This window comes from Pseudophryne corroboree, chromosome 10 (assembly GCF_028390025.1).
Source record: "Pseudophryne corroboree isolate aPseCor3 chromosome 10, aPseCor3.hap2, whole genome shotgun sequence".
In the NCBI taxonomy this organism is placed as follows: domain Eukaryota; kingdom Metazoa; phylum Chordata; class Amphibia; order Anura; family Myobatrachidae; genus Pseudophryne; species Pseudophryne corroboree.
Window position 1 is genome coordinate 126,783,498 of NC_086453.1, and position 18,388 is coordinate 126,801,885.

The 18,388-nt window shown below is 48.1% G+C and overlaps 1 long non-coding RNA gene across 1 annotated transcript in view; it reads left to right on the plus strand.

Annotated features, from left to right (window-relative positions):
• The window catches only part of LOC134965087 (uncharacterized), a 159,475-nt gene extending 141,375 nt beyond the window's left edge, over positions 1 to 18,100 (plus strand). The window contains exon 3 of the long non-coding RNA XR_010188311.1: positions 17,619 to 18,100. This is a non-coding gene — a long non-coding RNA (uncharacterized LOC134965087). The remainder of the gene's footprint in view (positions 1 to 17,618) is intronic.
• Positions 18,101 to 18,388: the final 288 nt, after the last annotated feature.

The window sequence follows — 18,388 nt, forward strand, 5'->3', positions numbered from 1 at the left end:
CCGAAATGATGGTTCTTCTACGAAGAAAAGGCGTATTAATTATCCCTTACTTGGACGATCTCCTGATAAGGGCAAGGTCCAGAGAACAGCTGGAAGTCGGAGTAGCACTAACCCAAGTAGTGCTTCAACAACACGGGTGGATTCTGAATCTTCCAAAATCTCAATTGACCCCGACGACACGTCTGCTGTTCCTGGGAATGATTCTGGACACTGTTCAGAAAAAGGTGTTTCTCCCGGAGGAGAAAGCAAGGGAGTTATCCGAACTTGTCAGGAACCTCCTAAAACCAGGAAATGTGTCAGTACATCAATGCACAAGAGTCCTGGGAAAGATGGTGGCTTCTTACGAAGCAATTCCATTCGGCAGATTCCACGCACGAATATTTCAGTGGGATCTGCTGGACAAATGGTCCGGATCGCATCTGCACATGCATCAGCGGATAACACTGTCACCAAGAACAAGGGTGTCTCTTCTGTGGTGGTTGCAGAGTGCCCATCTGTTAGAGGGCCGCAGATTCGGCATACAGGACTGGGTCCTGGTGACTACGGATGCCAGCCTACGAGGCTGGGGAGCAGTCACACAGGGAAGAAACTTCCAGGGCGTGTGGTCAAACCTGGAGACGTCTCTTCACATAAATATACTGGAGCTAAGAGCGATTTACAATGCTCTAAGCCTGGCAAAACCGCTGCTTCAGGGTCAGCCGGTGTTGATCCAGTCGGACAACATCACGGCAGTCGCCCACGTAAACAGACAGGGCGGCACGAGAAGCAGAAGAGCAATGACAGAAGCTGCAAGGATTCTTCGCTGGGCGGAAAATCATATCATAGCACTGTCAGCAGTGTTCATTCCGGGAGTGGACAACTGGGAAGCAGACTTCCTCAGCAGACACGACCTCCACCCGGGAGAGTGGGGACTTCATCCAGAAGTCTTCCACATGATTGTGAACCGTTGGGAAAAACCAAAGGTGGACATGATGGCGTCCCGCCTCAACAAGAAACTGGACAGATATTGCGCCAGGTCAAGAGACCCTCAGGCAATAGCTGTGGACGCTCTGGTAACACCGTGGGTGTACCAGTCCGTGTATGTGTTTCCTCCTCTGCCTCTCATACCAAAGGTACTGAGAATTATACGGCTACGGGGAGTAAGAACAATACTCGTGGCTCCGGATTGGCCGAGAAGGACTTGGTACCCGGAACTTCAAGAGATGCTCACGGAAGAGCCGTGGCCTCTACCGTTAAGAAGGGATCTGCTTCAGCAGGGACCTTGTATGTTCCAAGACTTACCGCGACTGCGTTTGACGGCATGGCGGTTGAACGCCGGATTCTAAAAGAAAAGGGCATTCCAGAGGAAGTTATTCCTACCTTGATTAAAGCCAGGAAGGAAGTGACCGCACAACATTATCACCGCATTTGGAGAAAATATGTTGCGTGGTGTGAGGCCAAGAAGGCCCCAACGGAGGAATTTCAATTGGGTCGATTCCTACATTTCCTGCAGGCAGGATTGTCTATGGGCCTCAAATTGGGGTCTATTAAGGTTCAAATTTCGGCCTTATCGATTTTCTTCCAGAAAGAATTGGCTTCAGTGCCTGAAGTACAAACCTTTGTCAAAGGTGTACTACATATACAGCCCCCGATTGTGCCTCCAGTGGCACCGTGGGATCTCAACGTAGTTTTGGATTTTCTCAAATCCCATTGGTTTGAGCCGCTCAAATCGGTAGATTTGAAGTATCTTACATGGAAAGTAACCATGCTACTGGCCCTGGCTTCAGCCAGGAGAGTATCAGAGTTGGCGGCTTTATCGTACAAAAGCCCATATCTGATTTTCCATTCGGACAGGGCAGAACTGCGGACGCGTCCTCAGTTTCTGCCTAAGGTGGTTTCGGCTTTTCACTTGAACCAGCCTATTGTGGTGCCTGCGGCTACTAGCGACTTGGAGGACTCCAAGTTGCTGGACGTTGTCAGAGCATTGAAAATATATATTTCAAGGACGGCTGGAGTCAGAAAATCTGACTCGCTGTTTATCCTGTATGCACCCAACAAGATGGGTGCTCCTGCGTCTAAGCAGACGATTGCTCGTTGGATCTGTAGCACAATCCAACTTGCACATTCTGTGGCAGGCCTGCCACAGCCTAAATCTGTAAATGCCCACTCCACAAGGAAGGTGGGCTCATCTTGGGCGGCTGCCCGAGGGGTCTCGGCATTACAACTTTGCCGAGCAGCTACGTGGTCAGGGGAGAACACGTTTGTAAAATTTTACAAATTTGATACTCTGGCTAAGGAGGACCTGGAGTTCTCTCATTCGGTGCTGCAGAGTCATCCGCACTCTCCCGCCCGTTTGGGAGCTTTGGTATAATCCCCATGGTCCTGACGGAGTCCCCAGCATCCACTAGGACGTTAGAGAAAATAAGAATTTACTTACCGATAATTCTATTTCTCATAGTCCGTAGTGGATGCTGGGCGCCCATCCCAAGTGCGGATTGTCTGCAATACTTGTACATAGTTATTGTTACAAAAATCGGGTTATTATTGTTGGGAGCCATCTTTTCAGAGGCTTCTTCGTTGTTATCATACTGTTAACTGGGTTCAAATCACAAGTTGTACGGTGTGATTGGTGTGGCTGGTATGAGTCTTACCCGGGATTCAAGATCCTTCCTTATTGTGTACGCTCGTCCGGGCACAGTACCTAACTGAGGCTTGGAGGAGGGTCATAGGGGGAGGAGCCAGTACACACCATGTGATCCTAAAAGCTTACTTTTTGTGCCCTGTCTCCTGCGGAGCCGCTATTCCCCATGGTCCTGACGGAGTCCCCAGCATCCACTACGGACTATGAGAAATAGAATTATCGGTAAGTAAATTCTTATTATTAATGCCTTCCCGTAATTACTCTTATTACATTCATTAGTGTGACTGCATCATATATCAGTGCCTCCCCCCAGTCACTGAGCTTATCAGAGTAGCAGGTGCCCCATCCCTTGCATACCTCCCAACTCTCCAGCATACAGAGGGACTGTCCTGTTTTTCTGGGATTGTCCTGCTCTCCCACTTATGGGTTGCAGCGTCCCAAGCTGAGGAGAGCACACACCACTGCTCTGCATAGCATCATGTGAATAGATGCCATGCACATGCACACAACATCTATTCACAGTGCAGGGAGAGCCTGGGGGCAGTCCAGCATCTTGGAAAGTACTGGGTAACCCTCCAAAATGATGAGAACGGGGATGCTGCAAGGCTCTACCCCTTTTATCGAGGATCCTCTGGTGCGCACAGTGTCCCGTTGCTGAAGGCTCATATGTTGGGAAGTGTGCCATTATAATTCCCATTATTGCACCCTGCTCAGTCAAAATAGGGAGGGGGGCCCCAATTTGTATCTTGCTTAGAGCCCCATGATGTCTAAATCCATCTCTGACTGGGGGTACAATATTGTGGCATAACCTGAACATGGAACACTGTATTGTGGAATAATTTAAACTGGAGGGCACTGTAATGTGACACAATATAAACTGGATGCACTATAGAGTATCATAATCTGAAATGGGGGCACTACAATCAGAGGTGTAGCAAGGTGTCATTGTGCCTGGAGCAAGGTATGTTTTGGCTCCTCCCTCCCCTGTACTGAATTGGGTCATGGCCACCAGGGCCAGTTCTAGACCTTGTGGCATCCAGGGTGAAAGATCCTTTGGTGCCACACACTCAAACACCTAAAGGCAAAACATAGTGCGCGCCGAAGGTGCGTGGCAAAAAATAGGAGCATGGTTTCATAGGGAAGGGGCATGTCCACAGTTATGCCCCCTGTAGTTATGGACCCAGTAATTGTGCCCCCTGTAGCTGTGCCCCCTGTAGCTGTGCCCCCTGTAGATGTGCCCCCTGTAGCTGTGCCGGGGGTAGTTGTGCCCCCAGCAGTTGTGCCCCCTGTAGATTTGCCCCAGTAGCTGTGCCCCCTGTAGCTGTGCCCACTGTAGATTTGTTCCCAGCAGGGGTTAAAGTGAGCCGGAATGGGGCGGAACTGAGTTCCGTCAGTTCCACTTGGAGACGGAACTTAGTTCCACCTCCTCTGGCTCACATAACCCGATGTGTCCCCAGTGCCGCACAGGGAGATGACGGGCGCCCGCTGAGATTGTGTTACCAGCGGGTGCCCGTCTGCCTCTCTACACCAAAAGCCGGAGGCATGAGCTCAGTACTGAGCTCCGGCTTCCGGCTCGGTCACTGAGCGGCGTGCGCTATGGGAGAGACATCAGTCATGACGTCTCTCTCATAGTGCTGAGGAGCGGACGCCAAGAGAGAAGGATTGCAGCTGTCTGGAAGCGGGAGCGGGGCTCGGTGAGTATGATGTGTTTTTTTGTTTTTTTCCTTCATGCAGCGGCACATCTACTGGGGGGATATTACTACTGAGGGGGCATCTACTGGGGGGACATTACTACTGAGGGGGCATCTACTGGGGGCAAACTACGGGGTGACATTACTACCGGGTGGGCATCTGCAAGGGGCATTACTACTGTGGGGGCATTACTGGGGGCAACTACTGTGGGGCATTACTACTGGGGGCAAACTACTGGGGACATTATTACCGTGGGGCATCTACTGGGGCAAACTACTGGGGGACATTATTACTGGGGGCCAACTACAATGGGGCAACTACTGGGGGTAAGCTACAAGGGGGCAAGCTACAAGGGGGCAAACAAATGGGCTAACTACTGGGGGCAAACTACAGGAGGGCATTACTACTGGCAGCGTAACTACGGGGCATTACTACTTGGGATCTAAACTACTTGGGGGATAATCTACAGGGGGCATAACTACAGGGGTCAAACTACTGGAGGCTAAACTACACGGGGGGCATAACTACAGGGGCTAAACTACTGGAGGCATAACTACAGGGGCTAAACAACAAGGGGGCAAGCAAACTACAGGGGGGCATTACTACTGGCGGCAAAACTACAAGCAGGCAAACTACTGGGGGCATTACCACTGGGAGGCTAAACTACATGGGGCAAACTACATGAGGATTAAACTACTGGGGGCATTACCACTGGGAAGCTAAACTAAAGGGGGGGTAAACTACTGGGGTCATAACTGCAAGGGCATTACCACTGGAGGCATAACTACTAGGACTAAACTACAGGGGGCTAGACGACTGGGGCATTACTACAGGCAACATTACTACCGGGGGCAATACTACACACGGGCATTACTATTAAGGGCATTACTACTGGGGGCCCTACTAATGAGGTCATTGTAAAGGGGGCACTTCATTAGGGGCATCACTCCTAGGGACATAATTGGCACTACTATTGCGGGCATTGCATAAGGGGCACCAATACTATAGGGTCTATATAAGGGGCACTATCACTGTGGGCACTACGAGTACAGTGGACAGTGCATAATGAGCACTACTACTGTGGGCATTGTATAAGAAGCGCTACTATGGTGGGCATTATGTGTATTACGGGGTGCTACTACTGTGGGCATTATTATTGTGTGACCACACCCCTTTCTTTCAGAGACCACGCCCCTTTTGTGGCACGCAATACCTATATTACTTGGGCACAGTGGGGAGGGGGGTGAGTTCCGCCACCTCTCTAGGCCCACTTTAAGCACTGGCCCCCGGTAGTTGTGCCCCCTGTAGTTGTGCTCCCAGTAGTTGTGCCCCCTGTAGCTGTGCCTAGAGTAATTGTGCCCCCTGGTTTGTGCCCTCTGTAGCTGTGCCCCCTGGTAGCTCCGCTTACAAACACTAAAGAAAAACAAAACAAAATACTCACCTGCCCCGCTCCGTCTTCACAGTCCCTCTGAGTCTGGCCGCGTCTCCGCCCATCTGACGTCATGACGTCAGATGCCTGTGCTTGTGAGGTCACAACATCACATGCAAGTCATGGAGAACGGAGGGGAGGTTTGGAGGGAGGTAGAGAGCTGTCGCAGCTCAGGCTCCCTGGCGGAGTCGATCTGTGGTGCCCTGTTCTGTCTTGAGTGCCTGGAGCTCGAGCTCCACCGGAACCGCCCTCCCTACGCCCCTGACTACAAAGAAACATAATATGAACTTGTGGCACTACAATGTGGCTCAATATGAACTGGGAGCACTACAGTGTGGAATAATATGTACTGGAGACATGCTGTGTGGTATAATATGAACTAGTGCACTATTTCATAAAACCGTTAAAAATGACTTGGCATATAAACTCAATACACTGCTGCATCATTTTGACTGTAGCACTACAGAGATATCAGGTATTACAACCTGATAGGATGCATGCAAACTGCTTTAAAGGGGTTATTCAAGTTGGATTGCAGATTCTGCTAAAAAGCTGAATATGCCATCCATTCTTTTGCATGCTGCTGGGCGGCCTTCGTGGGGCAAAGCCAACCAGCATGCTGACCAGGCCGCCCAACAGCTGCGAATGTAATTTAAATGCGGTCGTAACAACTGTGGATTACCCCCTGCCTCAGCAGCCCGCCATGTAACGTCCCACACCTGCCCCAAAAACGCAGCCAACCCACCCCCATTTTCCCCGCCCTGCAACAGTCTTTCACCGCACCCGCCTGCCCCGCGAATGCCTCTACTTGTCAATCAGGTAGAGGTGTTCACAGCCAATGCAATGCTTTCACATTGGCCATACCGCGTAGGATGGGACCTGCGCGTGTACAGAAACACTACAAATGGGGATATTGTGGTCACATCACTTAGCAATACAACCTGAATAACCCCCTAAGTCAAGTGACCCTAGTGTAGAGCCCTATTTACAAGGTGAACCAAGGGCCCTGAACATACATATGAGAAAGGCTAAAAAAAATAGTATAACTTTGTGTAAATATATATAAACATATGAGGCAAAAAGTTTATGTGTAATTCATAAAAATGCATATCTAATATTATTGAGGTAGCATAATAAATGTATAATAAGTAAGTGTTAAATTCCATGTAATTAACCATATTAATTGAGTGTTACTTATAACTGACTAGCACTGAAGGAGTTGAAATGGCACTTATGGGGACCCTTAGGGATGTTTCCAGAGCTCCCTCGACCTTAGTAAGAGTGGACTCGCATGCTAGCTGCGGAAAAGCATAGTGTCACGAGGGGGTCGCATGGCTATCTAAGGGACAGTATAAAAGGGGGCCCCTGACAGCAGTGAGTAAGGCTGGAGATCCCCCAGAGAGAGTTCGCTCCTAGGCAACCAGCGCCTCCCAGAGAAAAGAGCTGTGCTGTAAACAGTGAGGTGGCGCTGGAAGCCTTTTGAGAAATGTAGCTGGCACAGGGCAGGAGCTGGGGCAGCATGGTACAGAGAGTGGTGCCAGTAGTGACTGTACCGGGTTAGCGCCGATCACCTGCACTGTGGCATTGCTCGATCCATTAACAGCAGTGGCAGTAGTAAAGAGGGCAAAGTCTCAACGCTTCCACTGCTGACAGTGGGCAGAGCTCTGAGATGCCAAGTCAGTAGCTGTGTTCCTGCATCCACCCAAACATAATGACCTAGCGGCATCCCTGATAATCAGCTCCCTAACCCAAAAGTAATTCAGACATGGGGGTATATGCAATTGCGGTCAAATTCCCGAAATTGTCGAATTTCGGGTCATTTTCGACCAAAAAAAAAATTCGCCTATGCAATTCAGTGCTTTCCGACCAAAAAACGGACTTTCAAAATTCGACTTTTTGAAATTCGAATTTTTGCAAATTCGACTTTTCTGCAATGATACAAGTGCTGCAATTCGACCAAAGCATATTCAATTCAAGTTTGGAAATTCGACAGCAGTGCTTTTAGACAGCAAATTCGTCATTTTCAATCCGCCACACTTTGGAGGGTGAAAACAAATAAAAAAAATTTAAACATGTTTTTTTTGGTGGTTTTTTTTTTGGGAATAGCAGATCTATTTATATTAGAAGGGATTAGGTACTTTTTTTTTTTTTTTTTTGGAGGCACAAATATTATTTATATATTTTTTTAAATATTATTATTTTTTATTTATTTTTTTACTGCTGGAACGGTAAAATCCTAAAAAAAAAAATGGCGTGGGGTCCCCCCTCCAAAGCATAACCAGCCTCGGGCTCTTCGAGCTGGTCCTGGTTCTAAAAATGCGGGGGGGAAATTGACAGGGGATCCCCCGTATTTTTAAAACCAGCACCGGGCTCTGCGCCTGGTGCTGGTGCCAAAAATACGGGGGACAAAAAGAGTAGGGGTCCCCCGTATTTTTAACACCAGCATCGGGCTCCACTAGCTGGACAGATAATGCCACAGCCGGGGGTCACTTTTATGCCGTGCCCTGCGGCCGTGGCATTAACTACCCAACTAGTCACCCCTGGCCGGGGTACCCTGGGGGAGTGGGGACCCCTTCAATCAAGGGGTCCCCCCCCCCCAGCCACCCAAGGGCCAGGGGTGAAGCCCGAGGCTGTCCCCCCCATCCAATGGGCTGCGGATGGGGGGGCTGATAGCCTTTTGTGATCATGAAAAGAATATTGTTTTTTCCAGCAGTACTACAAGTCCCAGCAAGCCTCCCCCGCAAGCTGGTACACTTGGAGAACCACAAGTACCAGCATGCGGGAGAAAAACGGGCCCGCTGGTACCTGTAGTACTACTGGAAAAAAAATACCCAAACAAAAACAGGACACACACACCGTGAAAGTAAAACTTTATTTCATACGTCGACACACACATACTTACCTATGTTCACACGCCGACATCGGTCCTCTTCTCCATGTAGAATCCAGGGGTACCTGAAAATAAAAGATCAATATACTCACCTCAACCAGGCTCCAGAGATAAATCCACGTACTTGGAGAAAAAAACAAACCGGACAACCGACCACACGGACTGAAAGGGGTCCCATGCTGACACATGAGACCCCTATCCCCGAATGCAGAGAGACCTGTCAGTGACAGCTGTCACAGAAAGGTCTCTAAAGCCAATCAGGAAGCGCAACTTCGTTGCGCTCATCTGATTGGCTCTGCGCGTCTGAGCAGACAGCGCATCGCACAGCCCAGTCCATTATATTCAATGGTGGGAACTTAGCGGCTAGCGGTGAGGTCACCCGCCGGTCAGCGGCTGACCGGCGGGTGACCCCCCCGCTAGCCGCTAAGTTCCCACCATTGAAACTAATGGAGCGGCTTTGCGATGCGCTGTCACAGCACAGACAGCGCACAGCCAATCAGATGAGCGCCACGGAAGTAGCGCTTCCTGATTGGCTGAAGGGACTTCAGTGACAGGAGTCACGTGATGTCCCGGGATTCGGGAGAAAGGGGTCTGATGTGAAAGCATGGGACCCCTTTCAGTCCGGTATGGAGCGGGTGTTCGTTTTTTTGTTTTGCCAAGTACGTGGATTATCTCTGGACCTGAATGTACCTCTGGACGCTGGAAGGTGAGTATAATTTTTTCACAGGTACCTCGGATCGTCGGAGACCGTGGCAGTCGGCGTGTCAACATAGGTAAGTATGTGTGTGTCGGTAGTGTGTAATAAAGTTTTACTATCAAGGTGTGTGTGTACTGTTTTTATTTGGGTATTTTTTTTCCAGTAGTACTACAGGTACCAGCGGGCCCGTTTTTCTCCCGCATGCTGGTACTTGTGGTTCTCCAAGTACCAGCTTGCGGGGGAGGCTTGCTAGGACTTGTAGTACTACTGGAAAAAACAATATCTTTTTATTATCACAAAAGGCTATCAGCCCCCCCATCCGCAGCCCATTGGATGGGGGGGGACAGCCTCGGGCTTCACTCCTGGCCCTTGGGTGGCTGGGGGGGGGGACCCCTTGATTGTAGGGGTCCCCACTCCCCCAGGGTACCCCGGCCAGGGGTGACTAGTTGGGTATTTGATGCCACGGCCGCAGGGCACGGCATAAAAGTGACCCCCGGCTGTGGCATTATCTGTCCAGCTAGTGGAGCCCGATGCTGGTGTTAAAAATACGGGGGACCCCTACTCTTTTTGTCCCCCGTATTTTTGGCACCAGCACCAGGCGCAGAGCCCGGTGCTGGTTTTAAAAATACGGGGGATCCCTGCCCAATTTTTCCCCTGCATTTTTAGAACCAGGACCAGCTCGAAGAGCCCGAGGCTGGTTATGCTTTGGAGGGGGGACCCCACGCCATTTTTTTTCCGGGTTTTTCCCGTTTTTTCCCGTTTTTTTAAATCGCGGCAAAATCCGCCAAATCGGCCGATTTTCGCCCGCGATTCTGGCGAATCCGTTTTTCATTGAATATGGTGAATTCCGGAAGCCACCTTCCGGAATTCACCTGTCGAATTAAGTCGAATTAAAAAACGGCGAAAAATTGCCGCGATTCGCCGTGAATTGCATATACCCCATGGAGGTTAAGTTGGATCAAAATTACTGACCACAGTTTTATTGTAATGCTTTATAAGGTTGCAGGGCACAGAAGTGGTGGCAAAGGTGAAGTATGTTATCAACCCATTTCATTTACCTGGGATAGCACTGCCTAGGCATCCAGCCCCCTGGCCCATGTCACGCTCGCCCAGGGGTTAAAGTGAGCCGGAACGGGGCGGAACTGCGTTCCGTCAGTTCCACTTGGAGACGGAACGCAGTTCCGCCTCCTCTGGCTCACCTAACCCGGCGATGTGTCCCCCGTCGCTGCAGGGAGATGAGGCGCCCGTCTTCCCGCACAGCGGCAGCCGGAGGCAGGAGCTCAGTACTGAGCTCCGCCTTCCGGCTCAGTCAGTGCGCGCTATGGGAGAGACGTCATGACGTCTCTCTCATAGTGCAGAGGAGCGGGCGACGAGAGGACTGCAGCGGCCGGACACGGAGCGGGGCTTGGTAAGTATGGTGTGTGCTGTGTTTTTTTATTTTTTTTATTTGTGTAGCAGCTGGGGGGCAAACTACTGAGAGGTCATTACTACGGGGGCATTATTACTGGGGGGGCAAACTACTGAGGGGCATCTACTGGGGTCATTACTACTGGGGGGCATTTACTGGGGGACATTACTACTGGGAGCAAACTACAGGGGGCAAACTACAGAAGGGCATTACTACTGGGGGACAGACTACCGAGGGGCAGTACTACTGGGGGACATTACTACAAGGGGGAAAACTACAGGAGGGCATTACTACTGGGGGGCAAGCTACTGAGGGGCATCTACTGGGGGGCATTTACTGGGGGGCATTACTACTGGGGGACATTACTACAGAAGGGCATTACTACTGGGGTACAGACTACTGAGGGGCAGTACTACTGGGGGACATTACTACAAGGGGGCAAACTACAGGAGGGCATTACTACTGAGGGGCATCTACTGGGGGGCATTTACTAGGGGACATTACTACTGGGGGGCATTACTACTGGGGGACATTACTACAGGAGGGTATTACTACTGGGGGGGCATTACTACTGGTGGGCAAACTACAGAGGGGCATCTACTGGGGTCATTACTACTGGGGGGCATTTACTGGGGGACATTACTACTGGGAGCAAACTACAGGGGGCAAACTACAGAAGGGCATTACTACTGGGGGACAGACTACTGAGGGGCAGTACTACTGGGGGACATTACTACAAGGGGGCAAACTACAGGAGGGCATTACTACTGGGGGGCAAGCTACTGAGGGGCATCTACTGGGGGGCATTTACTGGGGGGCATTACTACTGGGGGACATTACTACAGAAGGGCATTACTACTGGGGGACAGACTACTGAGGGGCAGTACTACTGGGGGACATTACTACAAGGGGGCAAACTACAGGAGGGCATTACTACTGAGGGGCATCTACTGGGGGGCATTTACTGGGGGACATTACTACTGGGGGGCATTACTACTGGGGGACATTACTACAGGAGGGTATTACTACTGGGGGGGCATTACTACTGGGGGGCAAACTACAGAGGGGCATCTACTGGGGGCATTACTACTGGGGGCATTACTACTGGGAGACATTACTACTGGGTGCAAACTACAGGGGGCAAACTACAGGAGGGCATTACTACTTGGGGCATAACTACAGTGGCATTTCTACTGGAGGCGTAACTACAGGGGTTAAACTACTGGGGGCATTACTACTTGGAGGCATTACTACTGGGGGCTAAACTACAAGGGGGCATAACTACAGGGGCTAAACGACTGGGGGCATTACCATTAAGGGCATTACTACTGGGGGCACTACTAATGAGGGCATTGTAAAGGGGGCACTTCATAAGGGGCATCAATCCTGGGGTCATAAGGGGCACTGCTATTGCGAGCATTGCATAAGGGGCACCACTACTATGGGCTCTATATAAGGGGCGCTACCACTGTGGGCATTGTATAAGAGGTGCTACTGCGGTAGGCATTATGTGTATTATGGGGTGCTACTACTGTGGGCGTTATTACTATTGTGTAACACGCCCCTTTTTTGAGACCACGCACCTTTTTGCGGCGCGCGCCGTAGGCGCGCGCAATACCTTTGTTGAATTGCCACCGTGGGAAGGGGGGTGAGTTCCACCACCTCTCTAGGACCACTTTAAGCACTGCGCTCGCCGGAGACACGGGCCTAACCGTCCAAGGCTGGAGCTGTGTGTGTGCCCATTCATTGAGGGTGAATCTACAAACCTCTGCTGGCTTCCCCCATTCACCATGCCTGAAGCACAGTGGTGCAAGTAGAAATATTTTCTTAGTGGTACTGAGTGTCGAAAAATGGGCGTGGTCCTGTGTTGTGAGGGGGCGTGGTCACATGCTGCTAGTGGGAGTGGCTACATGACACTAGCGGCATGGCCACACGACAGCCCGTATTTTGGGGGGAATCTGGAGGCAAGGCTAAAAATATATAGCAATGCCTCCAGTATAATAGAAATATATAGTAATGCCCCCCAATTTAATAACAATATATAGTAATGCTTCCATTATAACAGGAAAATACAGCCACTGTCGCACTGACAAAGTGGGAGGAGCCGTCATGCTGCCAAGCACCATTGTCTTGTTGCTTTGTGGCACGTTATAATTGTGGTAATGGCAAAGTGTGTGGCAGGTGGTACTGCATACTTAAGGGTACTCCGTACCCGAGTGTACCCGCATACTTGCACCGCTGCTTGAGCACCATTTTTCCCGCCACCCGCCAAACAAAACACCATCACCCTTAACAAATTTAATACCAAGTTCAACTGAAAGTATATATACATATATATATATCCAAGTGCGCTGTCTTGGAGTAATCCTTGACTTCTCCCTCTCCTTCAAACCTCACATTCAGCACCTCTCACAAACCTGCCGTTTTCATCAAAAAAATATTTCCAGGATCAGACCCTTTCTGACCCAGGATGCTACTAAGACTCTTATCCACTCACTGGTCACCTCCAGACTGGACTACTGTAATCTCCTCCTGACTGGCATTCCTGACAAATACCTCTCTCCACTCCAATCTATCCTCAATGCTGCTGCCCGGCTCATTTTCCTCACCAAACGCACTACGTCCACCTCTCCTCTCTTACTAGACCTTCACTGGCTCCCCTTCCCTTTCAGAATCCATTTCAAGCTTCTCACACTTGCTTACAAAGCCCTCACCCACTCCTCTCCCATCTACATCTCTGATCTTATCTCGCTTTACACTCCCACCCGTCCTCTTCGCTCTGTTAATGCTCGCCGACTCTCCTGCCTACGAATTACTTCCTCCCACTCCTACCTCCAAGATTTTTCACGCGCTGCACCACTTCTCTGGAATTCCCTACCTCTCCCCCTCAGACTCTCCACCTCTCTGCAAAACTTCAAACGGGCTCTCAAGACCCACTTCTACACCAAACCCAGCCAAATCTCATCCTAAACCTCTGTTCCACGCTCTCTATGTACCCCATCTGTCTCACCCCTGTCTGTCTACCCCTCCCCGTTAGAATGTAAGCTCTCACGAGCAGGGCCCTCTTCCCTCATGTGCTTACCCTTTTCTTACTTTAATAATCTTCAACTGCACCAAATCCAGCGGTCTTCTGCCACCTGATACTTATTCCAGTGTCATCTGCTGATGTAGCTATGTTTATTTACCCTGTACTTGTCCTATATTGTCGTCAACTGTAAGTTGCTGTTTTCTTGTTTGATTATTTGTTTATGTACTCTGTAATTGGGCGCTGCGGAACCCTTGTGGCGCCATATAAATAAAGGATAATAATAATAATATATATATACATATATATATACATAATATATAGCCATATATCCTCTATATATACTATATTTTAATATTTATTTATTATTTCTTTTTAATAAAAGTTACAAGCAGACTCACATAAGCATCAATTGTGCAGCATCAAATGCATCCTTTTCCTCACAGCAATAGGGATACAGAAATTTATGAAATGGATCCATGATTTATGTGCTATAGACACCCTAGATAGTATTTACTGTCTAAGCAGAAAAGCAGGCATTTAGTATTAAAGAGATTCTGACTCTACATCAGAGCACAATATTACCTTTGACCCTATTTAGCAGCCACTGGAGGGACATTGCCATGGAATACATATGATATAATGGCCATCGAGATGCCGGCTGTCAGTATCCCGACAGCGGCATCCCGGTAGCCGGCACACCGGCAGCGAGCGCAGTAAGTCCCCTCATGGGCTCGCTGAGCTTGCCACTCATCAGGCATGGTAGCGAGCTTTACTCACCACAGGTTATATTCCCACTTTGGTGGGAATACTGGGCTGCGGTCGGGATTCCGACCACAGGCATTTAGTTGCCTGATGGGATTCTGGTGTCAGAATCCCGAACACCGGGATCCTGACAGGCAGTATATTAACTGCATACCATTGCGATACCTTGTTCAAAATCCCATATAGTGTATGTTAATGAGGAACTGTTTCGAGATTGATTAAGCTAACGGACTCTAAATTACATATTTACTAAAGAATAGGAACACTACGAGATGTATGTAAACCAGTGAGGGGTCTATTCATGTAAAATACGGAAAATTAATTGCTACTTATCTGTGATCACTATATATCGTCGGTTTGATGTGATATATAGCTGTAATAAGTATCAAATCATGTATACTCACTATTCCAGTGAGGTTTTCTCCAGGCAGTTCCCTCTGCGATGCGCGGAGTCAGTCGGCGTGTCCGTCTGTGCATGCACTGCTGGCTGACCTCCCATGGGGCTACTGGGAGGTGAGGGGGCGGAGCCAGCACGTTGGCTTCCCTGTCATCTCCGCACCAATGTTCAGGTTGCGCCATCCTGAGATGGTGAAAATGAACTCCATGGAGAAGCTGAAAATGTTTTTTTTCCGTTGCTTCATGAGATGTGATTCAGCAGCGGAGCGGGGGTGCTACTGGAGAAGTCAGGGACTTCTTCATGGTAATCTGCTCTGTGAATAGCACAAAGAAGAGGAAAGCTTTTCTCTGCTTTATGAATAGACCCCTAAATGAGATAATTCATCTCTAAGTTCACACAGTTACGCACCATAATAAAAAGAGTTTTGCTAAATAATAAAACTTTAGTGAAAGGAAAGAAAGCTGAAAAGTTGCATGTACAGTAATTGGATGACTGAGCTGAAAGAGGAATCTGGATATGAGTGTAACATTTAATGTTACTAGTTATAGCCAAGAAACAATTATTCACAAATAGGTTTTATTCATACACTGATTTTTGATACTTTGTGTCCATTTCACTTAAATGTGTAATAGAAGGACAATTGATACTCAAGTTAGATAGTTACTGCTTACAAAGTGGAGTGAAAAGAAACAAAACCAAAACTATGCAGGCTGGGATGCAAATTAGTAACAGGGTCTTCTAGGACACAGAAAGCAACTAAACGTATGAGCCTATACCTTAATGCAGGCATGTCCAAACTGCGACCCTCCAGTTGTTGAGAAACTACACATCCCAGCATGCTCTGACACAGCTTTAGCATTCTCTGACAGCAAAACTGTGTCAGGGCATGCTGGGATATGTAGTTTCACAACAGCTGGAGGGCCGCAGTTTGGACATGCCTGCCTTAATGTCAAAGTTTACACACCACGAAAGGGCCCATTCACATAATTTATTACATATGACATTATACGACAAGAAGTCTTCTGAAACATTTCAGAGAAGGGATGTTGCATATGGTGGGTGGTAGAAGTTGACAGGACCCTGCAAGTAAAAGCATAAATTATGTTGAACTATCAACACATCTATTTATTCTTTGGATATTGGTGGTTATTCAGTATGGATTGCAGATTCTGCTAAAATGAAGAATCTGCAATCCTTACTTTCACATGCTGGGGGCCGCCCATTGCAGGGATAGGCCGCACAGCATGCAGAATGGCCTGCCCAGCGACTGTGACCACAATTTAATTGCAGTCGCAGCATCTCTGGAAGACTCCCTGCAGCTGCAGCAAAGCTGTATATGCAGGAGGTACAATTTTTTAGATCGGAGAGGCTGCGCGTGACATCACGTAGCCGCCACCAAAATACTGCTGACCTGCCCCTATTTCAACATGCCGCCCCCGAAATTGTCCATCGCCGCTTCCCGCCAGCCCCTTAAACACCTCTGCCTGTCAATTAGGCAGAGGCGTTTGCACTTACTACAAGCCGAATGCATTTGTCGGCAACGCAAGAGTAGGACGGTACCTGCACATGCTCAGTGCTGCTGTCACTGGGGTTATTGCGGTCACATCGATGCGACCTGAATAACCCCCATAGTCCACGGGCCCCAACTGTGCTCCTGCATACTACATAAACTGCTGTGTATACATATATATGATATGTATAACCCTAGCTTAAATGAGTATTCAGTGGGTTTATTTTTTGTTATTATCAAAGGTATTTTTTTATATTGCATGCAATGTATATTGTATAGTACACTGCAAATGTTTAGTTTACAAAAGCTAAAGTAGTGACGTGGATCAGAGTAAAAACACAACTGTTGACCTGCAGTACTTAAGTCCATTTATTAAAAAATTCTGTATTCACCTGTTCAATGTAGTCCCGATGCCCGATGTACATTCCTTGTTGGATCCTGAGGAAAGAAAACAGGAATACATACAGCACAGTACTTAAAATACTGTATTTATTGAAATTGTGTGTAATGTACTGTATGAGTAAATTCTTATTATAGATACTTATCCATTACAAACTACACATAAGCTCTAGCAGTTCTCTACCCAATGCTGCAAGACCGCCAGCCACAGCCTAAGAATAGCCGGGAGGGTTCTCATTTGGCTATGGGGGGTGGTTAGGTTTAGGTGCCACCCGGGATGGTTAGGGTTAGGCACTAAGGGAGAGTTAGTTAAGGGTTAGGCTGTGGTAGGGGCGGGGGGGGGGGGGGGGGGGTAGAATACTTACCTCACCCTTTTCAGGATCATGATCATTGGGGTGCCAGCATTGGTATTGTGACCACAGGCATCCCGTCCGCCAGGATCACAAACTGATTCCTTGTAAACTGCATACCTAAACAGAGCATAGTAATTGTTCTAAAAACATCGCCTAATTTAATGTTATTAAAATATCCATATAGCTTGGCAAAAAAAATCTGTTCAAAGCAATGGAGAGCCACTTCAGTGTAAGGGACCTGTTACTTATGGTGATACAGTATAAAAGAAAGCGATACTTAGCTGCCCTGGCAAAACTAGTCTGGATCTGTAAGGGTAAAGCTAGCCTTTGTAGATATGACGGTGGCTCAATAAGTAAGGAAGTAAGGTTACTAATACTATACAAGACCTCTCATATGTGTAATATTCTCTATTTCATTCTAATTTCCCACCAGGCCAGAGCAGGTAGACCACTGCTGCCCCTCATGGAATAAATTGAATGTGTTGAGTTTATCGATATGGATAATGATAATGATCAGTCGAGAGAAGAGAAGGAACAGCAAACGAATACTGAACTACAAATTTCACAAGGAAAACCTTTATACTCAAAGTACAGAGACTTCTGCAATGATGGATTCCAGCGGGGATGAATTCATATTGTGTGAGGATGATGTAAACACTGAGGAGCCAGTTCTTGTGCTGAAGTGATTGGTTTGTAAAACTGTGCATGTATTTTTTTATTTCCAACATAAGGGTGGGTGTGAGCGCCCAAGGTCAATTCCAACTTGCACAACTTTTCTGCCACTGCTGTGTGGCAATGTTTCATAGATGTGCTATAAACTGCCATGTGTTTGTGCCTTTGGCCTAAACCTGATGAAAACAATATTGTGAGTTGTGAGGTGATCAAAATTGATTTGAAATGGCTGGAAATGAATGTTCTTGGAATTAATAATACTGTAGGGGGGGGGGGGGTAAAGGGACAAATTATTTAATTTTAGCTTTTTTTGTCAATATCTGAATAAACAAAACAAAACCAGTTTTTATAATTTTTTTAAAATATTTCTTTATTTATTACCAGTTATTTATATAGCGTACACATATTCCGCAGCGCTGTACAGAGAATATTTGTCCATTCACATCAGTCCCTGCCCCAGTGGAGCTTACATTCTATATTCCCTACCACATGTACACAGACACATTCACGTTAGTGTTAATTTTGTTGGGA